The 23,789-nt window shown below is 38.6% G+C and overlaps 1 protein-coding gene across 1 annotated transcript in view; it reads left to right on the forward strand.

Annotated features, from left to right (window-relative positions):
* Nucleotides 1–23,789, forward strand: part of SNTB1 (syntrophin beta 1) — a 311,463-nt gene that overhangs the window by 115,622 nt on the left and 172,052 nt on the right. The window lies entirely within an intron of this gene.

A 23,789-nucleotide genomic window follows, 5' to 3' on the forward strand; every position in this document is an offset into this window, starting at 1 on the left:
GTTACAACAGTAGTACACTGAAGGGCTGGGATTCAAACCCATGTTCTCTAACTCCAGATCCACTACACTACGTAGCTTCCAGTAAATTTAGAGACAATTTCAGAATTTCTACAGGGCTTTCTAAGTGGCTTCCTCTTGATTGTTTATAATGTTGAACACCTCCAAATTGACAAATGAGAGGGGGAAGGCAGTAAGAGGAATTATCTTGTGATGTATTAGAAAGAAGACTGGCCTTAAAATCAGGAGATCTGGATTTGAGTTGGCCTTTACCATTTATGAGTGTGTGATATGGCGTAGTACTTTAAAGGCAGTCAGTCAGTAAACATTTATAAGTACCTACTATGTGCCAGCCACTGTGCTAAGGGCTGAGGATACAAAGAAAGGGAAAAGTCAGCCTCTGTCCTCATGTAGTTCACATTCTAATGGATATGGGGAGGACAACATGCAAATATGTGTGTGTGTGTATGTGTGTGTGTGTGTGTGTGTGTATACACACACACACAAGGCTATATAGAATAAAAAAGGAAGATAATCTCAAAGGAAAGGCATTGACTGTGGGACTATGAAAGATATCTTGTAGGTGGGGTTTGAGCTGAATTTTTGAAGGAAGCCAGGAGGTAAATGTGAACAGGGAGAGCATGCCCACCCTACTCCCTCCCCAGAAGATGCTCTTCTCTTGTAACACATACACATAGTCAACCAAAACAAATCATCACCTTGGCCATATCTGAAAATATGTATCTCATTTCACACCTCTAGTCTATCATCATTTCTGCCAAGAATGATGAAAGCCTTGCATCTTCCTCAGTCTTTTGAAACCAGTCTTGGTCACTGCACTGATCCAGAGTTTTGAAGTCTCTCAGATTTCTTTTTCTTTACGTTATTGTTGTTGTTATGTAAACTTTTCTCTGGGTTCCGCTAGTTTCACTGTGTATCAGTTCATGCAAGTCTTCCCTCTGAATTCCTCTTATTTGTTATTTCTTGTAGGGTGGTTATGTTTCATTACATTCCTATAGCACATTTTGTTCAGCTGTTGTCCCATGGATGAGCATTCACTTTGTTTCCAGTGTTTTGCTACTACAAAAAAAATAATGTATTCTTTTTAAAAAGAACAAGAGGAATACGTAAAAAGATAAGTGGGAAAGAAAAGAAAGTCGGAAGACATAATTTGGTCACAATCTTGGGAGCTTTTATGAGTGGGGGTGGAAAGAGAATGAGATGGTGGTAGGGGTTTATGTCTTCCATACAGGTTAAATTTCTCCAATTTGTATCATTATGTAGCTCATCTTTTAACAGACATCTAAGATTGTCGACAGATCAAAAGGTTTAATGTTTCAGATTCTTTCACTGTTCTGCAAAAGCAATAAATATTAGAGGTGGCTTATGCTGAGTGTAAGAACAGATGTTGTTTCTGCAGGAAGCAGAACGGAAACCCTTACACCCACATGCCCACAGTAATGCCGGTGAGATTTTTTTTTTCCTTCCACCTTAGTCTCGGAGTGGTTTGAAACTTTCCTCTACGATGTTTTGGTAGATTTTGGATATTTTGGTATTCTTCTAGAGGCCTATATATTGTCTAAGTAACTCCTTCTTGTAGGGAATGGCCACTTTCAAATGGGATGAGGGTGGGTTGCAAGTAGCAGATTTGTTTATTTTTCACATTTAACAGAGGATGGAACTACACATACAAAATTATTTATAGCAGCTCCTTTTGTAGAGCAAAGAACAGGAAACTGATGGGGTGTTCATCAACTGGGGGATATTTGAAAAGTTGTAGTATATAAATGTGATGGGATACTTCTGTATTGTGAGAAATGATGAAGTGGACAGTTCCAGAGAAACCTGGGAAGATACATATGAACTGATGCAGAATGAAGTGAAAAGAATCAGGATAACAACTTATACAATAGAAATAATATTGTAAAGAAAAACAACTTTGAAAGACTTAAGAAATCCCATCAGCATAATGATAAACCACAATTCCAAAGGTTTGATAATGGAACATTACTGCCTACTGCCTGACAGAGAGGTCTCAAGATACAGAATAAAACATACATATTTGGACTTGTTCACGGGGGATCTGTTTTGCTTGACTATGCATATTTCTTTTTCTTTCTTTTTTTAATTGTAGGTGGAAGGGAGAAAAAGCAGAGATATTCCTAAATTGAAAAATTAAATTTTAATTTAAAAATTAATAGAGAATAAGGGAAGAAGCTGTGGAGTAGAGGATAAAGAAGATGGCTTGAGCCAGGAAAATCTAGGTTCAGGGCTTGCCTCTGATACCTGTTGATTGTATGACCCTGGGAAAGTCACTTAGCTTCTGAACACTCTAGGCCAGAGGTATCATACTCAAAGCCCACGGGCCATGTGCGGCCTACAACATTCCTGAGTGCCCAAACCAGATAAAAGCATAATTGGGAAATATTTCAAAAAATAAAATACAATAAAACATATATTTCTACATAGGTTGTTTTTAAGTTAGTATGTGAACCATAGGAATCCTTATATATGATTTAGTGGCCTCTGTTTTTATTTGAGTTTGGCACTACTTTTCTAGATAACTCTGTAAGTCTTAACCTAGGGTTAAATCTTAACCTAGGGCCAATGAACTCAAAAAGAAATTTTTTTTGATGACTAAAAATTTTTTTATTTCGAGGGTGGAAGGCAGGGAAATTGGGGTTAAGTGACTTGCCCAAGGTCACACAGCTAGTAAGTGTGCCAAGTGTCTAAGGTCAAATTTGAACTCAGGTCCTCCTAACTCCAGGGCCAGCGCTCTACTCACTGGGCCATCTAGCTGCCCCTTGATGACTAAATTTTAATATAATTGGTTTCCTTTGTAATCCTGTGCATTTTATCTTATGCCTTTAGAAACATTTTTATGAGGGATCTATAGGCTTTGCCAGATTGCCGCAGGGGTCCATGATACAAAAAAAGTTTAAGAACACATGCTCTCAGTCTGTAAATCGCAAAGGAGGTGCCAGCCTGCATTAGCAGAGGGAGTTTTCCTCATGCGAGAGTCCTCTGTATCATTGAAAGCACAGTCCCAGTCCTTGTCCCTAAATGGAGGGCAAAGGGACCCTGATTGGCCTTTCTAAAATTTTCACTTGAAAGCCCAGAACCAAAATCTCCATCTGCCTTGGCCTGCAGACATTTCACAAAGTTATCTTTGTCAGTAGCACCTGCTGCCTAGATTAGTGGCTTATGCTGTTATTAGGGAATGTCTCAGTCAGAGAGAAAGGGCTTAACTATTCACCTGAGTGATTCTCTTTCCTTTCTGGGGTGTAGATTTATGGACTGTGGCCAAAACACCCTTTGGGAAGCACAGAATTAGTATCATATTTTAGTCAGGGCAAGGTGGAGGTTCCTCTGGAAAAATTGAATTGCTCAGCTGACCAGAGTTAACAGTAGTTGCTTTGGCTCTTGGTAAATGAAAGAGTTATAGATGGCTTTCCATAGACTGGTTTCTCAAGTGTAATCCTTTGAGAAAGGGGACAGGCTCGATCTTTTGCATGCCAAAAGAAATGTTTCAGAGACCATAGAGAATACCAGTGTATGACACTCCTGTATCTGCATCCTGCACCAAGCACTTTTGGGTGTAAAAGGCTGGTTTCAGCTGAAATTTCCCAAATTCAAGTCCATTCATAGAGGATTTATTTAGCACATACTGTGTGCCAGGAATGCTAGTGAATGCAGGGAACACAAAGACAAAGACAAAATGGTACCTGCCCTCAAAAGCAGAGGTGTAAAATGAAAATGGGAAATAGTTAACAAAATAAGTAAAAATACAATAAAGGATAGATAATATTAATATGGAGTTTTCTAAGCCAATCTGTGCCCAAAGAGATCTTTATGTACAGCTTAGTAGCTACCATTTACATTGGAATTTGACATGAGTGGTCAAGAGGACCACATTTTTCAAATAGGCTGATTTGTAAGTGGGATGCATTGCGAAAGACAAGAGGAAATCACTCCCTACTGCCTCCCCCACTATAAACATTTTATTCATTCATTAATTCATTCATTCATCAGATGCTTATTGAGTATCTACTATGTGTAAGGTCTTGCCCTGTTCTAGAGTCATAGAGGCTATAAAGATGGATAAGATAGCCTTGGCAGTTCAGTGGTATAGTGGTTAGAAGGCTGGGGCCTGGAGTTAGTAAAACCTTAGTTCAAATCCAGCCCCAGATTCTTACTAGTTCTGTGACCCTGAGCAAGTCACTTAACCTCTGTCTATGTCAGTTTCATAACCTGTAAAACAGCTGAGGAAATTCGACTGTTTAAGTTTATAATAGCACCAATCTCCCAGGACCAAATGAGATATTTGTAAAGCATTTAGCACAGTACCTGGCACATAGTAGGTGCTTAATAGATGCTTGTTCTCTTCCTTCCCTGGATCACATTTCATCTATTAATATTTACTAAATTAGATAGTCACAGAATTGTCAGATGTTAAAGATCAAATAATTTAATCTAACACCCTCATTTTATATCGAGAAAACTGAGGCCTAGAGAGGTCATAGAGAGAGTAAGAACTAGAGGCCACATTTGAACTCAAGTCCCCTGATTCCAAATCCATGTAGGGCTGGGGATGAGCAAGGTAGGAGAGGTACCAATGGGGGAACAGGGGTCCCAAAGACTAATTTCAGCTACTTCATAATTTTCCTGTGAGCTAATCCTGTTCCTAGGGAAAGAGATAGCCTTTTTGGAGTACCATACATTTACAATGCATCTGCAGACACATACACATAAAGCATATATAGAAAGCATTTTTTGGTCCAGAAGGCTAATTTCAATTGAATTTGACAAAGAACCTCAAGTTGCCCACAGAGAACAAGGTGGCCTGTAATCAGTGACTTAAAGGGTGCTAGTTAGTGACTCCCTCCTCCTCTCCAAGCCTGACCTCCACCAAGTCTTTCTTTCTCTTTCTTCTTTTTCTTTCCTTCCTTCCTCCCGTCATTGTTCTTTCCTTTCCTGCCTTCTTCCTTCCTTCCTTCACCTTTCTAATTTTTTTTTCCTTTTTTGATTAATTTTTTTTAGATGTTATCCCTAGGCAGCTAGGTGACACAGTGGATAAAGTGCTGGGCCTGGAGTCAGAAAGACTCATCTTCCTGAGTTCAAATCCTGCCTCAGATACTTATTAGCTTTGTGACCCTGGGCAAGTCACTTAACCCTGTTTGCCTTAGTTTCTTAAAAGTAAAATGAGCTAGAGAAGGAAATGGTAAACCACTCCACTCTCTTTGCCAAGAAAACCCCAAATGGGGTAGGAAAAGTCAGACATAACTGAAAATGACTGAACAACAAATGTTATGCCCACCACTACTCCCCTTTATTGTCTCATCTATAAAATGGGTCTAATATTATTTATTCAGCCCACCTCAAGGGGTTGTTATGGTGATCAAATGAGATAATATATGTAGAAGCCTTTTGAAAACTCTAAAGTGCTAGGCACATATACTACAGGGATAGATTATTCTCCCACAAATTTTATGTGTGATTTTTGCTAATGCATATTTTACACTTTCAAAGTGTTACAGAACTGGCAGAAGTTGCGTTTGGAAGAAATTTATATAAGATATTGCAAAAGTGGGTAGTTGTTTTCTTCCCTTGTTTCTTAAAACAGAAGTTCCTCTGGAGAAACTTATCTGGATACTACCCAAGAATTTAAAAGATGAGTCTTTCCATGACAACCAGGATAAGTTGCTTTGGCAGAAGAGTTCATTTTCTACTAATATTGATAGTGTATTTTCAACAATCCACTGCACCATAAATATTTTATTAGATATCAGTAAAACTTGGCTCAGAGCCCTCTTGGGTCTGCTCAGGTCACACTTCCTGCAGGACTTGGCTGCACGCATAGACTCTGACAATAAGGTAGAGCTCTATATTTAGAGAAGCACTGTTTTGCTTATGAAGAGGGATATATATATATATATATATATATATATATATATATATATATATATATATCCATATGATAGTTATCCTTCTAGACCTGGTGGAAATTGAGGCACCGGGATCCACTGAAAAAAAAAAACTTCCCCAGATAGTATGATAGTAATGGAATTTTATTGTACCCTGAGAAACAATTGAGTAACGGATTCTGAGAATTATGGAAAGACTTCTATGAACTGACACTGAGTGAAATAAGAAGAACCATTAAAACATTTTATATGGTAACCACAATTACTGTGATGAGAAACAACTTTGAAAAACCTCAGAACCCTGATGAAAATGGAATCGGTCACAGCGTCAAAAGATTGATGATTTAATGTGCCTCTGTCCTTGTGGCAAAGAGGTGATGAACTAGATGGTGGTGCAGAATCCAGCATGCTTTCTCAGAAATGGCTGTCAATACTTTGGTTTATTCAACTGTACTTATCTTGTTACAAAGGAGGGCTTCTCCTGGAACAGGGCAGTCGTCAAAGAATAGTGATAGACTTGAAAAGAGAGGAGCATCAATAAAACTTGTTTAAATGCACAGAATAGAACAGAATTGAGGAAGGGGACACAAATAGAACAATTTTGTTTTTACTTTGTTAAACATTTAATATATATGCATACACATGTATGTGTGTATGTATAATATACATGTTATTGTCCAATCATTTTTCAGTCATGTCCAACTCTTGGGGACCCCATTTGGAGTTTTCTTGGCAAAGATGCCGAAGTGCTTTGCCATTTCCTTCTCCAGATGAGGAACTGAGGCAAACAAGGTTAAGTGACTTGCCCAGGGTCACACAGCCAGTAGGTGTCTGAGGCCAGATCTGGCCCAGCACTCTATCCACCATACCATCCACCATAATATATATATATATACACACACACATATGTACATATATATACATATATATGTATGTATGTATCTTTACTATCTTAAAACTGCACTAAGACTTTCAGAACAGCTTGTATATAAAAACTTTTAAAAACAGATGAACTTTCAGGGTGGGGAGGGATTGGGACTGTACTTGAAGGCCTCTGGTGAAAGAAAAGCCACCACTTCCCAAAGCAGCCCGTTCCATTTGTAGATAACTCTAATGTTGGGGGGGGGTTGTCATTGTTGTTGCTAACTCTAATTTTAAGAAACTTTTCCTTATGCTGAGCCAAAATATGCTTGTTAGCTCAATGGGCTGTCTCTAAGATCAGTGTTGATTGAGTCACAAAAATGTATTTTATCTCCTTGTACGGATCCTGCTTATTCACACCCACACATCCTTACGACCTACTTTGGCTCCAGGGCAGATCCTCAGTTGGAAAAGTCATAGACCTAACCAAAGTATGCCCTTGACAATTGTATTTTGTTTACCTAATATGCTTTCCATTTGAAAAGATTTGTGGGCCAGAGAAGCACTGGACCTCTGCCACCAAGAAGCATCTGTAAATTAGCTAAGATTGCAATTTTACTTGTGGGATGCATTATAAAACTGGGCTTGGAATGATGTCACTTATATTTTTAAAGTTACCTGTGGGAGAGGGCTGAAGGGAGGGGAGAGGTCTTCCTGCCTCTTGACGTAGGATACTATGGATGTTTGATCCTTCTGACTTGGAAACGAATGAAAACAATACTGGCAGTTGTGTTTTCAGACATCCTTTCTGCCCATTACTCATTTCCTGGACTAAGCTGCTGTTAAAATAGTTGCTGTATTTTGTCCTGGACAGGAATGAATGAAAAGTTGTCAGTGCATGTGAATTGTCAGAGTTCACAAATAGTTTACAGGTTAAGCCTGTTTTCTAGCCTTTATTCTGCATCCCCTCAGACCTTATGTTACAAGTCCAATTAATAAACATATTTTCTTCTACATTTCAGATAATATTACTCAGTTTTTAGTTTGTTATATTCATTAGAATGCAAGTTCATTTGGACGGGGTTTATTGATTTGTCTATGACCACCATGGTTCCTAGGATATAACTGGAATTAAAAAATGCTTATTGGATTGAATTAGATTGGATTGGACTATATCTTGTCACCCCAGGTAGATTGTAAGCTTCTCCAGGGCACAAACTACATCCTTTGCTCTTTCTCCTACCTGACCCCAAAGGGGTGATGATTTTTGAGTAGAAGCATGGTTTTATCAGAAGGAAAATTAGAAGAGACAGTTGGAGTGGGATAACCAGTTCAAAAGTTTTTGGAATAGTCTGGGATAGTTGGCATAGGCAGGTAGAAGTGAGAAGCTTTTAATAAGCACCTGTTACATGCCAGACACATACAGAGACAAAATTTAAACAGTCTCTGCCCAGGGGCAGCTAGGTGGCACGGTGGGTAGAGCACTGGCTCTAGAGTCAGGAGGACCTGAGTTCTAATCTGGCCTCAGACACTTGATATACTTGCCCCTCCTTCCCCCCTCAAAAAAAGAAAAAAAAAAGAAACAGCATATTCAAAATAAATACCAGATAAGTATGTTAATTTTGGGGGGCTGGCAGCTAAGTGGTGCAGTGGATAGAGTGTGGGACCTGGAGTCAGGAAGACTCATTTTCCTGAGTTCGAATCTGGCCTCAGACACTTACTAGCCATGTGACTGGGCTAGTCACTTAATCTTGTTTGCTTCAGTTTCCTCATCTATAAAATGAACTGGAGAAGGAAATTGCAAACCATTCTAGTAGATTTGCCAAGAAAACTCTCAATGGAGTGATGAAGAGTCAAACACAACCGAATAACAATAATATTTTGGCCAGAGAAGCAGGCATGAGTAGCCGGGAGAATCAGGAAGGACACCATATAGAAAGTGGTGCTTGAGTTGAGACTTCAATTAATCAACAAGCATTTATTAAGTTATATGTGACAACATGGATACTATCTTAAGGCTCACCTATTCCAGCTTCTACTGACAAAAGAACAGAAGCCCAAATAAGCTTAATGACTTATTCAATGTTATCGATGTTCTTGTCACCATACTATATGCTACCTCTTCATGTGTTAACTAAAATTTCCAAACTTATGTATTTTTTTCCTTTTTTATTGATTCTTCTATTTCACTTTAAAAAAATCTATGTATCAATAGATAAATCTTTCCTTTTAAAAATATATTTGTCTCTATATAGATAAATATATAATATTTATTTATATATATTCATATATCATTGTATATGCATATAATTATTTTCTCTCAGGAATGGCTCACCAAGGAAATATTCTCAACTTCTAATATCCACAGTACTCACAGACTCCACTTTCTCTAACTTATCTCTTCCTTGAACGTTCCAAGCAGGGTATTAATTCCCTGATTTCTGGCTTCATTTTTCCCAATTCCTCTTCCCTTTCATCATACAGTAAATCTACATTTTCCATTCACATTCCCCACAGTAACAGAGCAGATTTCCTCCTTGTAATCTTGTAGTCCTTTTTTTGTTATTTTAAAGAAGAAAACTTGAACATATCAAAGGGACTTCTAGGCTCTATCAGAAACTTGCTCAGTAGGAGATTCGATCAAATTTGCCTGAAGTATTTCCTCATTAGCAGTGTGTGTGAAATTTTTCTTTTAAATGTCATCTAGATAATCTTAACAAAGATTTAATTGTGGAAAGTTGGGAACCTGGAAGACATGAGCTTTACCAAAATGCCCTTTTGGAAGCTGCTCTATCTTTCAAAAGAAAAAAAAGACATATATATATATACATATACATATACATATACATATATGTGTATATATGTGTGTGTATGTATAGGTAGATAGATATGTATATATACATATATGTATACATATTTATCTCAAACATATGTCAGTGGATTAATTTTTCTGAAGACCACTTTCTTTTTTTTCTTTTATTTAACTTCTAGAGATTAGAATTTTAATTGCCCCCACTACAATTTTTAATTCACACTGCACAAAAATGACATGGTTTATTAATTAGCCCTGATTTTAAGCACCCTAAAACTGGCCCTAGAAACTATAGGTAGGTTTAGACAACTCTTAACTAACTGGAAGTACTATCTGTCAGTATATCAACTTGTAATTATAGAGATATGAATATTTCAGGCTTGGCAGGTTAAACTGTCTATTATGAATCCAGATTATTTCATCTTAATGTATATCTATTGAAATGCCATAATTTGGTATTTTAGTCAACAAAACCAAGTTCTTACAGGGCAATAACTTTCTAATCGAACTTTTCTATTTCAACAAAGCCTTAGCTGAAACACATAAATATCTATACATACAAACACACACTTAATTTAAAACATTTTAAAAATATATTTTCCCTTTCAGGTTGCTATTATAAATGCAAACTTATGTGTCCTATAATATTTGATAAAAAGGGAGGAAAATTAACAAATTCAATCCAACAAACATTTAAGTGCCAAGAGTATGCAATTCACTAAGCAGGGATGTTTGTACTGGATATAGAGTTAAGGACCTCCATTCAAACCCCAGATCTCTCACTGTGTAATTTCCTTCTCAGTTCCCTTGTCTGTAAATGGAGAGTTGAAAGGGACCAAAGGAGCCCCCTTCTAGAGGAGGTGGCCAGGTGGTACAATGGATAGCGTGATGGGCTTAATTTCAGGAAGATCTGGGTTCAACTCTTGACTCTGACATTTATTAGCTGTTTGACTCTCAGTAAACCTCCTTGGACCTCATCTATAGTTTCTTCTTCTGTAAAACGATGGTTGGAATCTAAGGGCCCTTCCAACTCCAGATCTATCATCCCTCATTTTACAGATGAGAAAACTTAGGCCCAGGGAATTCAAGTGACTTGCCCAGGTAGTAAACCTCTAGGGTGGAAATTGAATTTGTGTCTTCTGATTCTTGAGCCAATGCTCTTCCCACTGCACCACACTGCCTCCTACAGATGGGGATAGGGATAAAGATACAGTGAAAGGGCACAGAATTTGGAGTCAAGTTCCAATCTCTGCTGTTGCTTCTGGTGTGACCTTCTCTGGACCTCAGTTCTCATCTATAAAATGAAGGAATTGTGCTGGATAAACTCCAAGGTCTCTTGGAACTCAAAATCCATGATCTAATGACCTCTATAAGGTCTGTTCTAGGTCTAAATCTACAATCTAATGCTTAGTTTAATTTAATTCAACAAACACGGTTTAAGTTCCTGCTTTGTTCCAGGCAGTGTAAGCGGAGAACAAAGAAGAAATGGGATATTGTAGAGACGGAATTGACAAGACTTGCCAGCTGATTGAATGTGGACAGTGTAGAAGAAGGAGTTTTAAATGACCAACTCCAAGGTTTTTGAGCCTGAGTGACTGGAAAGATGGTAGAACTATCAATAGAAACAGGGAAGTTGAGAAGAGAAGCAAGTTTAGAGTGAAAGATGATGCACTCAGCTCTAAAGCTGTTACATGCCAGTAAGGCATACATGTGGAGATGACCAGCAGTCAGATGCAGATACGAGACATGAACTTTGAGGAAAGATTGGAGCTGGATACTTAAATTGGGGAATCTAATTGGAAAATTAGGGTAGGAAAGAAAAGGAGAGAGCAACTTCATGAGAGCTGAGGAAGCAGAGAGTATCCAGGAGGATGCAATGATTAGAAGTGCCAAATGGTACAGAAGGGTCAGGTAGCATTGTGTCTTGAGAAAAGGGCATTTGCAAAGTTCAGAATGGAGGAAGTTGGAAAGGCAGAAGAATGGGAGTTTCTGAGGAGAAAGGGCAATTTCAAAGCTGAGCATCTTGCTGGTGGAGTGGTGTCAAGTGATGGTAACACTATGAATGGCTAAGGCAGAGTGGAGATAGAGGCCATGGCAGTTGAGGACACTGGATCATGAGTAACAGTTGGATTTGAAAAATGGATACCTATGAGCCCATTACTGAAATCACTGAGGAAGGAGGTGCAATAGATAACATTAAAAACTAGCTAGACAGGGAGATGTAATCTGATGACATGAACTTCAGAGATGGAAAGATTCATCCCTTTCCAAATCTCATCACTGAATTACTTCCACTACATGCCTTCTTTACTCACATGCTACTGAACACTTCTGAAAGAAGTCACACCACTTGGTAGACTGGTTCAACAACAATTTGTAACCAAATCTCAACTGGGCCTGTACTATTAGCATGCAATCCCCTGGTTCTTTCCTGATTGATTTTCCAAAGCTTTTTCTTCTTGCATTAAGATACCTACACCATCTTCTTGCCTCTCCCTCCCAGCATTCAATCTCAAACCACAGGGTGTTCCTAAAGTCTGGACACATAGGCAAAAATGCATATTTTCAAGAAATGAAATGAATGAAAATTTCAACCACATTTTATTTATTTGAAATATTAACAAATGACATCTTCAGTATGATTTCCATCATTTGTGATGCAAAGGTTGATGCACTTTTCAAGATTCATGTGAACTTGATGCAATAACTCCACATTGTCATCAATTTTCCTATGTGTCCAGACTTTAGGGACACCCTGTATTGAAAAACTTGAGCCCACTCATCATGAATTCCCCCTTCTCTTAGATTCTACTCCCCTGTAATTCCTTCAACATTACCTCCTGTCTTCTCCATTTGCAGAAGAGGAGGTGGCCCTTCTCCTTATCAATGCCAACCAACCCCTCTTATTGATCCCACCTTCTATTTCCTCTGGGAGCTTGCCCTTTGACCATCCGCTCTCCCAGTTTTTTAACCTCTCCCTATCCCCTGACTCCTTCCCCATTCTCACATCCTCAGAAAACTCTTCATTTGACCATAACATTCCTTCAAGTTGTCATTCTTTACCTGCCTTCCCTTTTATAACCAAATTCCTAGAAAAAGCTGCCTGCATTAGCTGCCTCTACTTTCTCACTTCCTGCTAACGTGTCAACTTCTTGCCATCTGGATTCCATCTGCAGTATTCTACTGAAACTGCTTTCTCCAAGGTCACCAGTGATCCCTTACTGCTAAATCCAATGGCCTTTTGTTAGTCCTCATCCTTCTTGACATCTCTGAAGCATTCATCATTCTGACCCCTCTCCTCATCCCCAGATCCAGATACTCTCCTTGGTGTGTGTCCAGGGTTCTCCTCCAGCCTGTCTGATGAATCTCAGTCTCCTATGCAAGATCTTCATGTATGTTCCACTGTCTGTGTAAGGGCATATCCCAAGGGTTTGTCTTGGGTCTCCTTCTTTTCCCTTTCTACATTCCCTTTCAGTATACTCATCAGCTACCATGCATTCAATTGTCATTTCTATAAAAATAACTGCAATCTTTATATATCCAGCCCTTATCTCTTTCCTGGGCTCCAATCCCATGTGGATTGCCCATCTGATATCTCTCTATCTGGAGGTCACATAAACATGTCCAAAACAGAACTCAATAACTTTCCTCTTAAATCCAATCCTTTCCCTAACTACCCTCTTTCTGTCAAGGGCAACATTATTTTTCTAATCACCCAGGTTCCCAACTTAGGACTTCCTGCTCACTTACCCCAATATCCAATCAGTCACCAAATCTTGTCAATTATATTTCCACAGCATGCCTCACATCTGTCCCTTCCTCTCCACTCATATGACCACCATCCTGATTGAGGCCCTTATCTCCACCCACCTGGGGTGCTGCAAGAACCTTTTTCCTGGTTTCCCTCCATCCCCAGCCTCTCCTTCTCTAGTCCATAATCCATCCACCCACCCTATTGATATTCCTAGATCACAGGATTGACTATGTCACTTAACTGTTCCCAAAATACGCAGTGCTCTTAATCTCTAGGATGAAACACAAAGTTGTCTCACATGTAAAGTCCTTCATAATTGGGATTTAGCTTACCTTTATAGGCTTATTGCATATTCCTTCCATTCACACAGGCTTCAGTCTAGACAGTTTGGCCTACTTGCCATTCCCAGTATATAACACATCATCTCCCATCCCTCACCTTTGTACAGGTTGCTGTTTATTGTTGTTGAGTCATTTTCAGTTGTGTCTGACTCTTTGTGACCCCATTTGGGGTTTTCTTGGCAGAGATACTGGAGTGGTTTGCCATTTCTTTCTCCAGCTTATCTTACAGATGGGAAACTGAGGCAAACAGGGGTAAGTGATTGTATTAGTAAGGCAAGATTCATGATATTGATGGCAACCATGAATACGCTGGTATAGTTTGGAAACATAAAGTATAAGAGACTCTCTGCATAGAAGGCAGAAGAAATAAAAAATTTATTCAGAGGATCAAATCCCAAAACCAATAATTCCAATTTGACATAGCAACAATTGTATCCCACAACCAGTAAGTCCACCTCAATGTGACAGCAAGGAGATTAAAACACAGTATCACAGAAAGGAGCCAAGCCATCCTGTAACCTTTCCTTCTGCTAGGGCCTTCCTGTAAACACTCACTCATGAATTCTAACTGTGTGATTGCCTGTGTCCTCTCCTCTCACAGTTCTGAAAGCCCTTCTAGTTCTCTTTCTGTCTCTGCGTCTCTTCTAGTTCTCCATCTTTCAAAGCTCTCTCTACCCTGAATTTTTTTCTTCTCACAGCTTTCTCATCTCCATTCTCCACAGCTCTCTAGTTTGAGCTTAATGGCTACCCACAGGGTATATATACTTTGTTTAGGACCCTAGAGCTTAACACCTACTTAGCAAAAGGTTGTAGGCCTGGGGCATAGCACCTACTTAACAAATGGGTCTTCCTACAAACAAACCTCACCTAATCAAGCTTCCTTTAACTAGCTCTACCTGAGGCCTACTGAATGGTCAGGGAAGATTTTTGATCACATTAGCACCACAGTGACTTGCCCAGTTTCACACAGCAAGTATGTGTCTTAGGCCAGATTTGAACTCGGGAAGATGAGTCTTCCTAACTCCAGGCATGGTACTTGTGCATTATGGCACCACCTAGCTGCCCTACAGGTTGTTGTTACTCATTCCTTTTTCCTCATTACTACTGCTTGCAACCTCCATCTCTTAAGAGCTACTTCTTCCAAGAAGCTTCCCTAATTCCCTCAGTTATTAATTCTCCCTTCCCTAAAAATTACTTCCTCATTATTTTGTTTAACAATTACTTTGTTTTATTTTCTAACTCATGTGCATGTTATCATCCCCATTACAATGTGAGCTCTTTGGTGTCAGGGACTGTTGGGTTTTCATCTCTTTATTCCTAGTACCTAATGCAATACCTAGCACAAAGGATCACAGATTTAGAGCTAGAAAGGATTTGAAGGTCATCAGGTCCAGCTGCCTCATTTTACAAATGAAAAGCCTGAGATATAGAGAGGTTAAGTCATTTGCCTCAGGTCATACAGCTAGTAAGTGTCTAAGGCTGGATTTGAACTCAGGCCTTCCTAACTCCAAGTACAATTCTCTATCTACTACTCCATGATACCTGTCTACATTTGTTGTTTAGTCATTTCAGTCATGTCCAATCCTTTGTGACCTCATTTGCAGCTTTCTTGGCAAAGATAGTAGAATCGTTTGCCATTTCCTTCTCCAGCTCATTTTACAGATGAGGAAACTGAGATAACCAGGGTTAAATGACTTCCCTGGGATCACAAAGCTAGTAAATGTCTGAGGTCAAATTTGAACTCAGGTCTTCCTGACTCCAGGCTCAGTGCTCTATCCACTGCTCCAAGGCAATGACTTAACCTCCCTGTATCTCAGGCTCTTCATCCATTTATTTGTGCCAAATAATTAGTTCCTGGCTGGACCTCCTTTACACTTAAGGCAAATGAATCTCCTTATAAAGGAGAATGATGGTTTGTTCATAGACTGCTACAAACATCACATAAATGCTACACCATTTCTGTTAGGTAGAGGCTGGGTTCAAACTTCAGCTCTGCTCTTTACAGGATGAATGACTTTTGGCAAGTTACTTAATTTCTCTGGACCTCAATTTCTTTATAAAATAAGGAAATTGAAGGAAATTATCTCTAACATCCTTTAAAGCAACAAAATCTTGGAATCTATGATTCCACCAGTTACTATACTTGCCAAAAAGCCCAGGGAGGAGATACTACTGACTGATGTTTTCATCATGGAAGTTAGCCACCCCAAAAAACATTTTTGTTGATGCTGAAAATATTGTCATTGAAGAACCAGGAGAACATTGTACACAGTAAGAGCAACATTGTATAATGGTCAACTATGAATGACTTAGCTATTCCCAGCAATACAATGATCCAAAACAATTCCAAAGGTCTCATGAGGAAAAATGCTATTCACATCCAGAGAAAGAACTGATGGAGTCTGAATGCAGATGGAAGCATACTATTTTTACTTTCTTTATTATTTTCGTGGATTTTTTCTTTTGGTCTGTTTCTTCTTTTACAATATGACTAATATGGAAATGTTTTACATGATTGCACATATATAACCAAAGTCAGTTTGCTTACTGTTTTAGGGAGGGAGGAAGTGAGAGACGGAGGGAGAAAATGTGGAACTTAAAAATTTTAAATGAAAGTCAACAGTTGTCTTCACATGTAATTAGAAAAAATAAAATATTATTTTTTTTAAAGAAAAAATATTATCATTGTCACCCAGATGAGGGCTAGCATTTTCTTTTCTTTACCAAATCTTTGAGTCAGTGGCAGAATGTAATAATTTTGTCTGGACCCGTGATTTCACTGGTACAGGGAACTACCAGTGAGAGAACTCCTTTTTCCAATGTAGACTTTCAAGTGCTCTGAAACTTTTTCTAATTTTAGAGGACTACCTGGGGTATGGAGAGGTTAAATAACTTGTCCAAGGTCACATAGTCAGTATGGATCAGATGCAGAACCTGAAACTGGGACTACCTAACTTGGAGGCCTGCTCTCTATCTACCATGCCTTGCTGACTCTTGAGATAACAATGACTCACATTGATATAGCACTTTTTTCTTTTTAAATCTGAACTTCTGCTTTCATTCGAGTCTGGAACTCCCCTTCACTAACACAGATCAACAACTCCTCTTCCTGAGGCTGAAAGAGGCTAACTGACTTGCCTACGGTTGCCCAGCAAGTGCTAGAGCTGGGTTTCAAGCAAGTGTTTTCTGCCTCCAAATACGGTTTCCTTTTCTCTGTACCACACTTCTCCTTAAACGTAGACTTAGACTTAAAGTAGTACATTCTGTCACCAACATACCAAAAGTAAAAGTCCCTGCTCTCTTGTGACTTCACAGCCAAGGAGCACATGGTGGGTGAGTAAAGAATACCTTCACTCCCTTGACACTCACTTTTGCAGATAATTTGGAAGATGTAGGAGATGAAAGAAGGAGCATGTTTAGGTCTATATACCTTTTTTTAAAAGTTTATTTTTAACATTCTTTTTTTAAAATTTTGACTTCTAGATTCTCTCCCTTCCCCCAACCATTGAGATGGCAAGCAATGAGATATTAATTATACATGTGAAGTCATATAAAACGTATTTCCATATTAGCCATGTTGCAAAAAAAGCAATAAAAATAAAGAAAGGCAAAAATATTCTTCAATATGCACTTTATCAGTTCTCTCTCTGGAGGTAAATAGCAGTTTTCATTATGAGTCCGTTAGGGTCATCTTGGATCATAATATGGATTAGAGTAGCTAAGTCTTTCCTAGCAGATTATCATTACAATATGGCTGTTGCTGAGTACAATGTTCTCCTGGTTCTGCTCTCTTCACTTTGTATCAGTTCATATATGTCTTCCCAGGTTTTTCTGAAGTCATCCTCCTTCTCATTTCTTATAACACAATAGTATTCAGCCATAATCATATGCCACAACTTGGTTGGCCATTCCCCAATTAATAGGCATCCCCTAAAGTTCTGTTCCTTGCCATAAATCTTCATGCTTTTAAAAATTAATTGGAATAAATTTTTTTTAAATTTTGTTTTAGTTCCAAATTCTCTCCTTCTCTCCTGTCCACCTCAACCCATTGACAAGGCATGAAATAAGATACCCATCATACGTATGAAGTCATGCAAAACATTTTCACATTAGCCATGTTTCTGCATGCTTTTTGACACATATGTTTGGTATAAGAACTTCCACCTTTGGGGCTTCATCTGACTTCAATTAGAAAAGAACAAGGAAAAATCCAACAAAATCATAATAATAATAACTTACATTTGTAAAGTGCTTGACTGTTTACAAAACCTTTTTCTTTTTGCATGTGAAAAATGTTTCTTCTCTTTTCTAGTTTGCAGAGGCCAGTTTGATATTCACAGGCCATGCATGGCCAGTATGTTGGGAGGGAGAGGGTAGCAGGGTGTGGGGGTAGAGGTAGGGGAGTAAATCCCTAGGTGACCAAATGGAGTTACCGGGAGAAATTCCCTGCCTAGGCCCCAGACATATGGATACCCTGCTGAGGTGCCTTTCAGCTCCCAAACCAATACATATTTAGCGGCAGATTCTAGAGGCCTGTAAAGGGCAGTTCAGGCTAGTGAATACTACAACAGTAGAACTTGAAATGGGTTTATATTAGTGCCAAGACAAATGAAGAATTTTAGGCAATGGGTGAGCATATGAAGAGAAGACCAAATGTTCTGTAGCTGGTGATAAAGATTTACATTAAACTCTAAGTGCTTTTTCAAACTGTGGACAGTTAAGCTTACCATCTATTACTTTGTTCCACCATATCCCTCTGTGGTTCTTCTCCTTTGAAATGACCCAAGAGATAAGTGTACCACCTCTGGGGAGCAGCCAAGGGAAAAGCTGTGCCCTTCCCTCTCTGGGAGATCAGTTGAGTAGGCTATCCAGCCTTGAGAGGTAAAGAAGGGAGTGAGTGGTGGCAGCTTGAAATTTCAAGGTACCCCAGTGAGCCTGGATTTGGATTTGCTGATAGGAGAAAAATAGTCAGGTGATAGAATCCAGAAGACTGGTTATACCTCATAATACATTTTACTTTATTTTTATTGCTTTTTTGCCACATGGCTAATATGGAAATATGTTTTACATGACTTTAGATGTATAATTGATATCTCATTGCTTACCTTCTCAATGGTTGGGGTAAGGGCTGGAGAGAGGGAGAGAATCTAGAAGTCAAAATTTAAAAAAAAGAATGTTAAAAATAAACTTTTTTTAAAAAGTATATAGATTTAAATGTGCTCCCTCTTCCATCTTCTCCTACATCCTCCAAATATTATACATCATAATGTCTTTGATGACAGTATTTAAAAGTAGCAGGAAGCTTAGAAATCATCTAATCCAACCCTTTTATATTACAAATAAGGAAAATGAAGCCTAGAGATGTTAACTGACTTTGCTAAGTCTCATGTGCTCTTCATGATGGCTCTGTGAGGTAGGTCATAGTTCATAGTTTTATAATATTTTCCATTTTACAAGGTGCTTTCCTCATAGTAACTCTGTGAGGTAAGTAGTATAAGAATTATTATTCCTTTTTTATAGATGAAGAAGCTGAGGCTCTGAGAGTTTAAATAATTTACACAAGGTCACATAACTTAGAAAATGGTAGAACTGTGGTTTGAGGTCCGGTGCCATGAACCCCTGGCAATGCTGTTTCTATTATATGACTCTTTCTAATGATAATCTAGGAAAAGAGCACCTTCAACCTACTAGACCTTAAGATGTACAGCAAGGAGACATGGGAGGTTAAGAAGAGCTGCCAAGACAAGACTTCAGTCTGAAAGTCATGATGCATCAAAGATTGGCAGTGTTGGAGGGGTTATGGGAAGATAGGTGCACTCATACATTGTTGGTAGAGCTAGGAATTGGTTCAACCATTCTGAAAAACAATTCAGAACTATGCCAGAAAAGTAACAAAAATTTTTTATAACCTTGGACTCAGATGTCGCTATGGAGTAAGTATCCCAAGGAAGTTGAAAAAAAAAGAAGGTAAAGTCCCACAGGTACCAAAATATTCATAGCAACACTGCTGGTAATACTCCTCTCCCCATCCTGGAAACAAAGTACCTTTGGAATTGTACATTTAGAAATTATGATTATGAGATATCCAGAAAAACTTGGAAAGACTTCTGAAAACTAATACATAGCACAGAACAGAACAAAAACGAGAAATATACATGACTACCTACATACTATTAAGAAAATTCTCACTAAAATTCAACAGGATTCAGGTCAATGCAGCAACCAGTCTTGACTCCAGAGGACTGGAGATGCAATGCATTTCACTCCTCTTTGTAGAATGGCAGGGGACTGCAGGTATGGAAGGAGGCATATGTTGTTAGACAAGGTCAATATTTTTTGTTTATTTTTCTTGACTCCACTTCTTTGCTATCAGAGAAAGTTGTGTTGCAGGAAGGGCAAGAAGTGTAGTTTGAAGGTGACAGCAATTTTTAAAACATCTACAAAACTTTTTTTAAAGATACAGAGAGAAAAGGATTAGCATCCTATCCTTCTCCCATTTGCTGTCTTGTCATGCCCCTAATCATTCATTTGCTGGGGAATGTGGTCCTCCAACATTGGGGCTGAACTACCTCAACTCACTTTATGCAGTTTGTAAAGGGTGGAACTTTTATGGGATGTGGAGGATTCTAGCACTTAGTGACCATGTTTGTAATGTCACTAGGGGGGTGGGCATAAAGGGTGACTTGCAGGCATGACATGTAAGTTTTGTCATAACCTAGCTTCCTGTGTCTTACATCTTTCTTAATTTTTAGTAATTATTAGCAGTTGGCAGTGTTGATTTGATTTCTTCTAAAAATACCTTTTTAAAAAATGGGAATCTCAAGATGGAATCTAAGAATGGAATTTCATTCTTTCCTTTAGAAGGAGAATCCCAAACCCAGGAATGAAATTCACAAGATTATAAATTGGAGTGATTCTCTGTTTTCACAGCTGTACATCTTTTCTTCTTAGTCCGGTCATAGGCCCTTCTGAGAATTGTCCAGCAGTCTGTGAAGACAGTGTTAGGCACTGCATGGAATTCATATTTGGGCCCAGGAGAAGGAACATTTTTACACTTACTTTTGCTGGATTTTGGAATGAAATCCAAATGTAAATAGGCCCACCTGGTGAAACAGATTGACATTCAAACTTAGATTGCATCTTCTTTGAGTCTTTCCTCTGCTCTCCTGCTGGCATCACTCATTTGAGACACCTTGTCTGGACTTTTACAATAGTCTTTTAACAGCTCTTGCTGCTTCCAGTGGCCTCTTTTTCTCACCATTCTACGCACCAACACCAGATTAATCTTCCTTAAAAAATACCTTGACTATAGGTATGGAATATTGCATATACTGTCAGACTTGGTTGATATGTTGCTTGTTTTTGCTGAACTGCCTTTTTCCCTCTTTTTAAAGTTCCTTGTTACAATGGATGCTTCACTGGATAGGAGATGGGAGGGAAGATATATTTGGACATGAAAATGTCATAAAAACAAAAAAAGATATCAATACAACTTTTAAAAAAACTGTCTTGGACATGTTACTCCCCTGCTTAGAAACTTTAGTGGTTATCTCTCACCTAGGAAATAAAGTATAAACCCCTCAGCCTGACATTCAAGGTCTTCAGTTTGTCCTTAATCCACCTTTCTACTTTGCTAGCCACCACCCACCCCACCTTACTCCCCCCAAAAGCAGAAAGCACAGTGATACAGTGAAGAAAGAACTGGTCTGGAAGCCAGGAAGACCTGAGTTCACAAATCTCACCTCTGACATATGACTTTGTGAGCCTGGGCACTTCATTTCACCTTTCAGTGCTCTAAGCAACTTCCAAAGATTAAATTGCAGAGAAGGTGCCAACCTGCATTGGTAGGAGCAGTTTTCTCACCTGGGAATTCCATATTATCAGTGAAATCACAAATCCAGTCCTTACCTCCCCAAACATGACTTGTACATCCTGCTTTTTCCCATACAATTCTCCCAAATTGGAATGCCTTCCATTTGTCTCTGCCCACCTAAATTCTTCTCAACCTTGAAAGCTTAGTTAAAACCTTATCTCTGCCATAAATAAGCATGCCCTCTTCTGAATTATTACAGGACTTAATTTCCTTTACCTCTCATGATATTTGTTATATATTGATTCAGGTTATAATGACTTATGTGTGCATTTTATTTCTACAAACTTGACTATAATCTCCTGGATGGAAAGAACATTTCATGTTTATTAAAGTCGTCACACTTATTGTAATGCCTTCTATGGAACCCCAGGAACTACCCTGGGCCCTGATAAATGAGCTTTCTTTTTCTCCTTCTCTGGACCCAATTCAGTCTTCCACTTCCTAGCCATTTCCAAACCAAGCTTCCAGCCTCCCAATCTCACCCCCACCCCCACCCCCATCTCCTTCCAACTACCATTTAAGATTTGTCTTTCTCCATTAGAATATAAGATTCCTGAGTGTAGGGACTGCTTTGGTTGCTTGTATTTGTATCCCCATCACTTAACACCTCTCCTGGCACATAGTAAGTGCTTAATATGTGATTTATCATTAATTCAAGCATAATTGTTTATTGAATCAAAAACAAATAGCTTTCACACTTTGCAACAAAAATGATTTTTAAAGGATAAAACTATAAAAAAATGATTTACAGACTAATGTTCTGGCTCCCTGTATCTCTATCTACTGAGCAGCCATCTTTCATTCCTTTCTATTTGTAACAACCAAAAAGCATACTGGATCTGAATTCCTAGGGACTGAACTCTTTTTGATCTTGCCCTGAGAACCCTTATAGTAACTCACTGAGTCTATTAATCTCTTTGGGCTCTGTCTTGGCATTCTGCACTTTAACTATTTCCAGTTAAATGGATTTCATTCCAACCCCCATCCTGTTTTCTTCAATGAACTGATAAACAAGGTATATAGGAGAGAGAAGATAGTAGAGAGAAGACTTCTAGCCAGGGGAATTAGAGCAAACTGAAGTAGGAGGTGATGTTTAAGATCTTGAAGTATTTCAACAGGTAGAGACAGATTGGACTAAGTAATCCAAACTGTGAACAAATGCATAGAGATGATTTATAAAGTACGTGATATGTTGTGGGGATAGCCAGAAGTTTGATTTGACTAGAGCATTAAAGTACATGGTCAGTACATTGTTAGACAGATGGGCATAAAAACAGAGTTTATATATATATATATATGCATATATGCATATATATGAGTATATATGTATATATATATTTATAGAATTATAGACTCACAGGCATCAAAAGGGGCCTCCAAGCTGAGAGAATTAGCAGCTAGATTGTTGTAGGGTCATTTCTCGGTCATGTCTGACTCTTTATGACCCCATTTTGGAGTTTTCTTGTCAAAGACACTGGATTGGTTTGCCATTTCCTTCTCCAGGTCATTTTACAGATGAGGAAACTGAGGCAAACAGGGTGAAGTGACTTTGCCCCTCAAAAATAAATAAATAAATGAGGTTTTTTTTGCAATAAGTCAGCTATGCAATCTTGGGCAAGTCACTTCACTTCTCTGGGCTTAAATTTTCTCCTTTCTAAAATGGAAGTGTATGCGGGCAGGGAGGGAATTGGACTAGATTGGACCAAATGATTTCTAAGATCACAAGATCATAGGAACATAGATTAAGAGCTAGTAGAGCCAGTTAAAGCCCATCTACTATAAATATCCCAATTTTACAAACACAGGAAGAAAGACCTGGATATTTTTAGTGACTTGTCCAATGTCACATAGATTTAAAAAAATACTGGGCAGAAGCAATGGTCAAACCTGGGTTTTCTAAGTCCAAATCACAAAATCTGAGAATCACAGAATTTCAGAGTTAGAAGGGACCTCAATTGTCTTCAGCCAAAAAAAAAAAAAAGACATACTTCTACTTAAAGACATCCAGAAATGGAATCCCCTCCCTCCCAAGACGTCCATTCTAATTTTTAGATACAGTTTTAATTGGTAGGAAGTTGTTCTTTCTGACATTGAGCCTAAATTTGCATCTTTGCAATTTCTACATATCATTCATTATGTTGTTTCTGAGACCAAATAAAACAAATCTAATCCCTCTTCCACAGGATATGCCTTCAAATACTTGGCAGTTATCTTGTCCCATCTGAGT

Source organism: Trichosurus vulpecula, chromosome 1 (genome assembly GCF_011100635.1).
Source record: "Trichosurus vulpecula isolate mTriVul1 chromosome 1, mTriVul1.pri, whole genome shotgun sequence".
In the NCBI taxonomy this organism is placed as follows: Eukaryota; Metazoa; Chordata; class Mammalia; order Diprotodontia; family Phalangeridae; genus Trichosurus; species Trichosurus vulpecula.